Source organism: Glossina fuscipes, unplaced genomic scaffold (genome assembly GCF_014805625.2).
Source record: "Glossina fuscipes isolate IAEA_lab_2018 unplaced genomic scaffold, Yale_Gfus_2 1, whole genome shotgun sequence".
NCBI lineage: Eukaryota > Metazoa > Arthropoda > Insecta > Diptera > Glossinidae > Glossina > Glossina fuscipes.
In genome coordinates, this window is record NW_023998415.1 from 18,412,549 (window position 1) to 18,423,469 (window position 10,921).

Consider the following 10,921-nt stretch of genomic DNA (forward strand, 5'->3'; position numbering starts at 1 on the left):
CATAAACCTTACATAAGTTTACACTTTAAATATCTCGAGTCTATCTTCAGCTATTTGATAATTTCTTTCAGTTTTTTATAAGAGCGATAGACGAGCGAAAATTGTATAATAGCAGTTACCTGCAGTGCCTGCTGGCATTCGATCTTGCTATTTAAAAAGAAACACGGCTCAGTCCAATAAATACTTTGGCGTACACTCACTGGACATCAATTAGTTTATTTTTTATGGGGTTTGGGTTATCGGCCAGATAAAAGACGGAAAACATTATTTTTTTTAAGGAAACCATGATAGCCTTAAATAAAACAATAAACGACGTAAACAGCCCGTCATTGGATGGAACAAGTTGAGGAAACAGGGATAGATTAGTTAATCAAAATACCGACAAGGAATATTTCCTGTTTGAAACAAGTTTACTGATTGGGTTAAATAATAACTTCCGACCGTCAACGTATTCACCCATTTGCAGGAATTTGTGACTGGAAACCTGTGTACCGTCAATGAAAACATTATGATGATAACAGCCGAATACTGTGCGTATACTTTCCAATTTTCGCTAAAAATTTCCCGACACACTGTGTTCATCTTAAAGGAGATGTTATAGAAAAAGAAGTTCACTCGTAAAAAGTTCACTCTGCCAGATGGGCAACATCTCACTCTATGTTTCGTACGTTTCGTACGATACCAGAAACAGGCGGTGTGTGTGTAAAACGTAGAAAACCTAAAAAGTAAATCGGATGAGACTCACAATCGATATAGCTGTCGATTCATCAATCTGTTATTTGCTATTTGTCTTTGTAACGATTTTAACGTTCCGCTGGATTGCAATTGAGAGAGGACTTAGTCCGTTCATTACACATGATCAGAATTACCTTGACGATAAGAACTTTTGAAAAAGGTCGCGAAAACAAGTTTGTTTCAAGGCGAACTTTGAATTGCAAGCTCAAGTATCAATGCTGCTAACAGAGAATCTATCGATATATAGTTATCATCCATTTCATGTCCGCATCTATTGTTAAATTATAGATTATTGATGGGAAGGTAACGAAATTTTTCGCGCAACTTTTCCCATATTATTTGATTTGTTGCACGAAGTGTTGTTAAACGATGCGGACATCAGTTCTTTGTCTCTGAAAAGCATCGACATGGACGATAAAGACTTGTGCGGAGAGAATTAGCTCCGTTTAGGAACTTGACAAACAAAAGGGAATAATTGATCGCCGCTGCAATAGCTCTTCTGCTTGTAAAATATCTATAAAATTGATTGATTTTGTAAATATTTGAATGCGTTACAAACGCAACAACAAACTGATATTGCAATGCATTGGCTTTTTATTGAAAATAAAAAAATAAAAAAAATAGATAAATAAATAAATAAATGTTTTCTGCAAAACTTGTTTTACGAATTTTTAAGTGATTGTAAAATGCTTTTTGGTTAAAAAGAAAATACAAATAAAAACTGAATGTCTTATACAATACTTGCTATTATTATTGTTATTGTTGTTGTTGTTGTTGTTGTTATTATACTATTGTTGTTCGTCTTGTTGTCATTGTTATTTTTATTTGAAAATTTTGTCAAATCAAAATTTCCGTTTACTGCCAAATCTCCAATGGTTATGGAACGAATGAATGTCTATCTCCGATATAACAAAAATAAAAAATACAAACAAAAATATATATAGACACACACACACACACACACACCTGCACACATATAAAATACATATATATTAATAATAATAAACAGAAAATAATAAAAAAAAATAAAAACAACAAGTCGTTGAACTTTTTCAAGAACGCTAACGTTGTGCTGGCAAGAGCACACAGATCGCACCTCATACGACTAGTACATTAGTGGCCATAGTGTTGATAATAAAAGCAAAAACTGACTATAGAGGCAACAACAGCAACAATAACAATATTAAACAAGTCATATCTATATATAAGAGGGAGACAACATACATATATATACTGTATATATATATATATATATATATATATACACAAGAGTGCAGTTAGCACATACTCAACTCACAGCATGTATTATATTAGTGCGATTGTTAGATATTATGTTAGCAAAGGTTTATAGTTAAAGAAAATTGTTCAAAAAAGTAATTATTGACATCCTAACTAAATAATGAATCCAATTACGTTACGATAACGTTAGTAAACGAAAAGTTGAAAGGCATTCAGGCCGACATTTAAGCACTTTATAGTATCCAAATGCATGTTATATGTTGAAATTTTCGAATTTATTTCGTTTTGGAAAATTATTTATTCGAAATTAAAAACGCAATCACTTCTAATCAATAACAATAGTAGAATTTGTATTTGATCTCTGACGCGTCTCTTGGATAATACAACATAAACAATCGATACCGCAGTCGAGGTTTTAGGTGTCAACTTTTTCTACGGAATTGATGAAAATAACAATGACAACAAAACTAATAAAACCAACAAAAACAATGATTGCAATAATTGGGAAATCAATATTAAATTTTTGACGCAGCTGGTTCGTCCATCCAATATGTATGCATGCTTATATAATAAGTGACAAAAGTTTATTCGCTTTGCTAGCAATTTGTGAAAAACTGTTTACCGAAAAAGTAACAAAGTTGATGGTTAGTCCCATTAGTCTCATAGTTATGGGCGTCATGAGATCATGCGGACAGAAAGAAGAGAGGAAAGAAGAATGAGGCGGCGGAGTGGCCGCAGCCTAGTCAGGGTGTCCCCAATCGACAAGTGTTATGCCTTTATTGGCTGAGCACTCACTACAGCTACGACCAAAGGAACGAAAGACACCGCACTTGATATTTGAACCCGCGAACTCGGACTTCGTAGTTGCGATTCTTACCCACTCGGCTACACAGGCGAATTTAAAATCAAACAGACGAAGCTTTATGTATAAGCAGTAATCAGGTTGCATTTTTTTAAAACACCAGCGCCATGATATCGATGTATAAACTTTTTCGTTGATAAGTTGGTATGACTGTTGTAAACAGCTGATAAAAATTTCGAGACACGTTGCTCGAGGGATTAGTAGCAGTAGCGTTTTTTTTCATCAAAATGGGCACGGAATGCAGATGAGGCGAATATCAATAATGTTTGACCTGTTAATTAATCAGAACGATTGCGTTTAATAATTTAGAAAAAGTATCTAGAAATTTTCAGCAGAAAAGGTCCTATTTAACATGAAAAGAATATACGTGAGTAATCTTAATGCATCCGTCGTTTAACAGGGGTCGTGAGACCCCCAATCTGCTCTCTTTATAGTACTAAAAATGATTACAAAGAAAGTCTAGCAGAAAACACGGATCTTAAACTTGTGAATATTAGACTAGTAACAGTTTAAGACGTTGAGCACTCAACAATAACGCATAGATGGATTCAAAACATGGTTTTGTCTAATTTTAAGCAAACATACCTTTTACCAGAGGATATTCCAAGACAAAGAGAGATGAAAAAATACATAAATAAACAAATACATAGATAGATAGATAAATTCTTAGTTAAATAAAGTCTTAGATATGTTCAAATTATTTTCAAGTAAACACATTATTGGCTCTGTTATCAGTTAAACTCCATGCCACCTGTTTTCGAATTAACAAGCATTGCCAGCTATCCCAACATTTCTAAAAGACGTTGTGTATAAATAGAAATTTGCCGGTGTATGCGAAAATTTTTGGCTAGAATGGAAACGGACAAAAAAGACCAAAGTAAGAAAAAAATTTTGTATATAAAATTGTTAACAACAATCGCAATCACATCAAGCGTCAAGATAACGGAAACATACTACATTCTGTTTAGAAATCATATACCAATCAATTTTAAATTTCATATCCATTAATGCCTTGGAGAAGTAAAAATCATTGATCAAATCGCAAAAAAAAGTATAGTGCAAGATCTCCAGCGGTGTGGTTACGTGCGGCCAACTCGGCTCTAACATAACAGATTATTTTATAGTTTGCTCAAGTGGTAGAACCTGTAACCACATATGGAGAGATATGCGTTTCTTGAAGTTTTGATTACAATAAGTGCAAAAAAGAACTTTTGACCAATTTTATCCTTAAAACCGGTTTAATTTGCATTGCGTCAGAAAGGCAACAAAATTGAAGGAGCTTACAGGACGATTGACTTATGCTACTTTTATTCTTATATCATCTTGCTTCGCTGGTTTATGTATTTAGGGAAAAATGATCCTTTAATACGTCACAGCTCAGTTTATCGAAATTCAGTTAATAATGTATGTTTCTCAAATTGGTTTTTTTTTTTTTTTTTTTTTTTGTTCTTTTGTTTTCTATATACACTGAGAGAGTATTAAAGTATGGTGGACTTGATCGAGCGCTCACAACAGGATAGACTCTTCCATCTTGCCGCATGTTTAGTTTTGAAAAAGTTCACTATTTACAAAGCAAATACACATGTCGTCACAGTTCAATTTTGAAAGTTGTTTGATTAGCCGGAACACGAGTTGATGATCAGTCAAAGCCTTTAATTTCGAATCGATACAATCGATATTTAAGTAAAAAACGATTTCAAAATATTTCGTAGAGTTGCTAAGCAAGTCAAAACTTAATACAATATTTTCCATATCTTGTATACCTATTTGCCGCTCTGTAGCGAATATAACTCTCCTATCTGCTTTCTATTATAAATTGTCAAATAGCCATTTAGCGGAATAATCGGGAAGTTCGAAAAATGCATGCTGTGCTAACAAACGGAAACTCGCAAATAGAAAATGTAAATTTTTGTTGAAAACATTATTTTATCTTTATAAGTGTTAAATGTATATGTGAAATCATCGAATACTAGATCTTTTTCTAATCATCTACGTGCGCTTATCTATCTCTCTTTTATTTGTTACATTCAATGCCGAAATTGGCAAGTAGCACAGCGATCATTCTTAAAAACATGGCTATAAAAGTGAATATATTCATTCTTTAAGACGTTGAAATTTATGCAGCTCATGTGCGTACGTGCTAACATTGAGGAGTCAATTACATAAATTTGGATTATTAGATTCATACCTACCTAACGCAATATGTGAGTCTTAATTTCTAAGCGCAAATTGATATATGGGTGACAAAAACGCCAACAAGAATTATAAAATGTAAATAAATACGCAGAAAATGTTAAGGCTAACAATTTTATATTTATTCTATTTAAGTTAATTTATCCACGAGTGTAAAGTAAATTAAAAAAAAATATATATATCATATATAAATAGAGTAATATAAATATGTTATTATGTTTATGGATAAAAAATATATGGCAACACTGTTACGACGATATCTTTCATAGCGAAGCTTAGAATGTTATTAGCTGGTTTGAGCAAAACAAAAACTTGTTTTACGAAAAGAAACCAACGAGAATATGTGGCGCTCTCTCTTAATTTTTCTCATATTTTGCTTCTCTTCATATAACGAGCGCATCAGTTAGTTAGCGAAATCAAAAACAAAAAATAAATGTATAAATCGCTGAAGAAATGCAACCCTGTTATCTCTAAAGAAACTCAGCAGCAGACTACCCACACAAAATAAGTGCAAACACACTCAACCAAACACCGATATTGAAATCTTTAACGACATCAATAAATGGTCGTAAAGGCAAAACATCAAAAACAAAAAAAGGGATGATAGAACAAAAAGGATGGTAAGAAAAAAGGAGCGCCCTTTTTTATTTTTCACTTAGAATGCACATACACACGCACACATCTGCCTGGGACAGTAAGCAATGTAAGTAAAATAAACAGAATCACAAAAGAAAAAATGTAACGAGACTAAGGTCAATTTACGCCAACCAAGAGCAAAGCAGATGATGAAAAATAAATAGAAAATAAAAGTAAAAGATTGAGAAAAAAAAACTGAAGTGCTTACCTTTCTTCTATACCGTATACACTTCATTTTGTAAAACCTCGAGGCGTATAATCCTTATAAAAGTTTTATTTTACAATCAAGTTATTTGTATTGTTAAGAATATAACTTTCACTTGTTCACTAGATTTTTTTACATTTGATTTTTTATATTTTTATTTATAAATAACTCAATTAACTATTGAAGAACGAATACACACACACGCTGTTACATATTTACAATTTATTAAGTATAGTTTAGCTTTTATTTTTCTGAATACTGTTAATTATCTTAATAAATTGTTGCTAACATATTCAAATACAAATACAAAATGCTATTTGCAATTTTTCATAGTTTAATTGTGTTATGTCTGCTACGCTGTTTGTTTGCATTTGAGTATCTTGTATGGTTTCACTGATTTTTTGTTTTGTCATGTATATTTTTACACGCGTTCGAAAGAATACAACTAACAAAACATGTCACCAACTGACACAAACACACTCATTCACGCAATCTTCTTAGTGTAACACGTTTTGTACCTTTGCTTTTGCTTATTGTTGCATTACTGTAGTGTAACTTCGGAAAGTAGAAAAAAAAATGAAACAGTACACAAGCGGAAAATTTAAATAAGCAAGCAATACTAGCGACAGTACAGCACGCCGCACTAACAACTTGTCATAATATTAACTGCAACAACAGTAGAAGATAATTGCAATCAAGACTGCGCCTTTTTTTCTCCCAACAAATTTATTTCAACTAACGAATATACGATGTTGCTCTTCTTTTTCTTAGGATTAAGCACTTTTGCAAATATTTTACTCATCTAATCAGTTACATATCTTTAATATTTTTTTTTTTTTTTTTTGGTTTTTATACAGTCATTAAAGATAGCCTTGTTTGCGTTGCTTTAAAATTTTAATTGATTTTTTTGGCTTTTTGTTTCTGTTCTGAAGTCAAAATCCTAGTATTGACACTTAAAACCGTTACCTTTACAAAACACGAAGCACGTCTTAGCCCCGATTACTGGATTTTTCATTATTGGAAACTTTTTCGTCTTTCAAGTGTATTTTTTCTTTTGTTTTTCTTGATTAATTTAATATAAATTTTCTGCTCAGTTAATAATTACATATTAATTGATTTGATTGATAACAGTCTCCGCACAATTTACATATATTATTTCACACAAGCTATTGCGATACAAAATTTGCACATCTTCCTCGTAACGCGCCAAACAAGATGTATTTTACGTTAGCAATGATTTATGTTACTTTTGCAACTAACTTAGCATTTATTAACAAGTGAATTCGCAGAATCTTATTTTGTGTTTCTATACTTTATATATGCTTCCGGCCAAAATTTGGATTTTCTTTAGTTAAAATTAATAACCAATTAAAAAAAAACGCACTGTGACTTCTATTATTATTTGCTGCGACAAAATACTTTTTTAAATATTTTTTTGCGTATATTTAAAATATCTTTTATAGAAGCGGGAGATTGATTTAATAGCGTAAAAGCGCGACCGTTCATATAGATTTGTCGCCAGAAATTTATAAATTTCATAAAAAAAGCGCTACCGTGGAAATGCACAGCAAAGTAAATTTTACTCTCAGAAATTGAAAGCAAATTAAACGGACGAAACAAATCGCTAGGCTCTTTAACCATCAAATCTTATTTTGTTGAGAGTAAAGTCTTTTTTCGGAGTGTAAAAATTACTTTGGTGTGTGTTCTAGTGTAAGTCACCGATGTCTGATGGAGAGTAGAAATGGAGAGTAAAATTTACTTCGCTGTGGGTTTTTATGGAAGGCACTGAGAGTAACAATGTATTTTTGAGAGTAAAATTTACTTTGCTGTGGGTTTTTATGAAAGGCACCGATGACTTTTTGAGAATCAAAATTTTGTTGTTGTGGACTGAAACTAAATCTAGGATTGTTTGTATTTATGTAAGCCATTATTAAAAAGGGATGATTCTCTCCATTCTCTCTTTTAATGACACAAGTAAAACAAAATTTTACAATGCCACTGTGCTGCCAGTGATGCCAGGTTACCGAAAAAACCCTCTCAAACCAAACAAAGTTTTGTAAAAAATACATCAACAACAACATATCGAATAGAAAAACAAAAAAATTCCTAACCTTTCATTTGCAAAAAATCAACTAACACAGTAGAGATAAGTTAATAACAAATGTTTTCTCCCGTAACAAAGGAGTAAAACAAAATTTTACAAAAGCAATGGCAGTATATACCACAGTGCTGCCATTACTCAATTTGTAGCATTTAGCTCGAAACCGATAACAGTGTTTGCTGAATTATCGTCGCTTATCGACATGTTTTATTTCACTCTCTTACTCTTTCATGGACTTAAGAGTACTCTCTCACTTGCTCTCTCTCTCCCACGATGTTTATTAAGTAATACTGAGTTGCCGGACTGAAGATATTACATTAAATAAAGCGTTTAGAGGCGATCAATCAAGATTTTTACAGGCAAAATTTATTACTTGTAGATGTAAGATACGAATCTTATAAAAAATATTGAAATAAAAGAAAATATATCTTATTAAATATTTTGACGTTTTGATCTTTTGAATATATTAATTCAGTTATGTATTAATTTTTAATTATTCCGTTATGAACTAACCCATCCTACAAATTATACTGAAATGCGTTGTAATAAGATTTTTAATTTTCAAGGTATCATTATTATAATGAATAGTAAACGATACCATATATAATTCATATTTTCATTTGTTAAAATTGCAAATTGTTAACACAATGCATTGCTGTTTTCTTTTAACTGCTATTACTGCTTGCTCAGAAAAAATCGAGGAACAAATATTTAATTTTACTGATTCCTTATGATATGTAGAGGTTAGCTAAAGAAAATAAGAGGTAATCGCATTAAAGCTAATAAACTTATTGATAATTATTATCAATCATCATTATATCACAATAATTGGATTATTGTTACACAACCCGCGGAAAATTTTTAATTTTGTTAGTCAAATTATAGAGACCTACAATGTATAACATGGTTTTTGCAATATATATGCAAATTTATTCCTTTGGCTTTAATTAGGCAAGTTCGAATTTTCGTTTCTTAGATATGCATATACTTATATCCGATTCTACTACATACACTTGATACTTAAAATTGAATTAATAAATATAAGCACAAAGCTTTGGCACAACGCAATGTTAGCAATAACAAGCAAAACATTTATATCCGCTTGAGATCGAATTTTTGATAGCTTCCACAAGTCTCTTATATAATATTATTATAAAATTTTTAATTTTAAATTTAAATTTAATTTAAAATTGTGGGCGTGCTAGTCAAATCGTGTCAAATCGATTTTGACCAGGGACCTAAGAAATATATGCATATATGTATACATATGTAGTCAGTTTTAAAAAAGTATATCTTGTAGGTGGTAAGGCACAATTTTCCGTTCCGTATTTAAAGTTCACGAAGACACATCTCTTTATGTGTAAAACGCAATCAAAAAGCTGTATATGACAAATACGACTCAGTTGTCGTAACTATTGGTATCAGACGTGAATCCAATGAGCCGTATAAATTGTTAATTATAACTTTTTGCTCCTTGTTAGCACAAATTACATCAAAATTCATATTCCAATTTCAGCTTTCTGTCATCATTTTGCAGGCGTAAGCATTTCATCCACCTTCCACGTTGCCGAAAATATTGGCTCGCGCCCTGCTCTTATCAACAAGTGTTATAGTGTTTCAGTAAGTATGTGTGTAAACTTTTTGAGAAAAGTGTATAAAACCCAAGTATTTCTCTACCTTTTCTTACAATGAAGCTCTTTACAAAGATGTTTTTTTCTAATACCGGATTAAACGGGAACTAGAAGAAATATTATTATTGTCAAAAATGCTCTTCGTGTTTGACATGCGCGTAGGTCTTATCTAGTAAGTGTTCCGCCAACGATGTGAATACATCCAAAATTGCAAAAACAAGCGAGATAACAATGAAACCGCGTTTGTCTCGCATACGTATTAAATAAATGGGTTTTAAAGTGATGCTTAGACGCATTCTTTAGTAATTTCGATCAATTGTTATAACGTATCTTCTCGTCTTGCGTGCCATATCTTCAGGGAAACGGACGACCGACCCATATATGTGTGTGTGTTTTCTTTATTATTTCTATCACTCAAGGGTGAGGTTATATTCATTTTGTTAAAAAGTTTGCAACATCAACTTGAAAGCATCGAAAGCTGAATCCATCTATCCACCTGCATGTCTGCCGTAAACCTTCGCCCGGCCTCGAAAACAAAGCTATCAATTTCAAATTTGGCAGAGACATTCTAAGTTTTTGCAAACAGGCTGGCATTGAAACTGAGCCAAATCGGTGGAAGGGCACGCCTACAGTACTACAGCAACTGAGAACACCTCTGTCTTTCAAAAGAAATAAAACAATTGCTTTTTTTTCTTATCATTCACAAACTACTGCAGATAAAACTGTAAAAATTTCTGATGCATGTTCTTTGGATAGCCCAGTTTTCATCTGTAGAAAAAAGGAAAGAATCGCCCACACTCAGCCCCATGTTATAGTGCTGAAAGTCCTTTGTGAAGTCCAGAAGTAAACTTCAAAAACTCCATAGAGTAAAAATATTCTTGATTAATGGCAAACTCACAATAGACCTAATTATGTTCATCCGTTTGTCTGTCCACACATCCTTCTCTCAATTCGCGTAACGTTTGCGGTAAACGCTCTGTCGTTCGCAAAAGCGCAGAAATCATCTTCAAATTGGACAGAAAATATATTGAAAATAGGCGAAATTGGCCGATGGAATGTGTCTACAGTGCAGCATAAACTGGGAACGGCACGATCGAAATTTCAACAAAAATGGAAATAATTAGGACCCACTCACCTAATATTATTGAATATGAATATTTAGTTTTCCCTTTTTTATGATAAAGGTATAATAGATAGGTGTAAAAGATTCGACCAGTGTTGAAATAATTTTTCTTTTTTTTTTTATTATTATTTTACTTTCGTGCCGCATGGAAGATAGACAACATTTTATACTTAAAATATAGCGTTTATTAGTTATG

General features: G+C 32.1%; 1 protein-coding gene across 1 annotated transcript in view; it reads right to left on the reverse strand.

Annotated features, from left to right (window-relative positions):
• The window catches only part of LOC119631560 (phosphatidylinositol 4-kinase beta), a 133,827-nt gene extending 126,531 nt beyond the window's left edge, over window positions 1-7,296 (reverse strand). Inside the window, exon 1 of the mRNA XM_038023881.1 lies at window positions 5,874-7,296. The gene's annotated coding sequence lies outside the window, so the exon portion shown is untranslated. The remainder of the gene's footprint in view (window positions 1-5,873) is intronic.
• Between the last annotated feature and the right edge of the window lie 3,625 nt (window positions 7,297-10,921).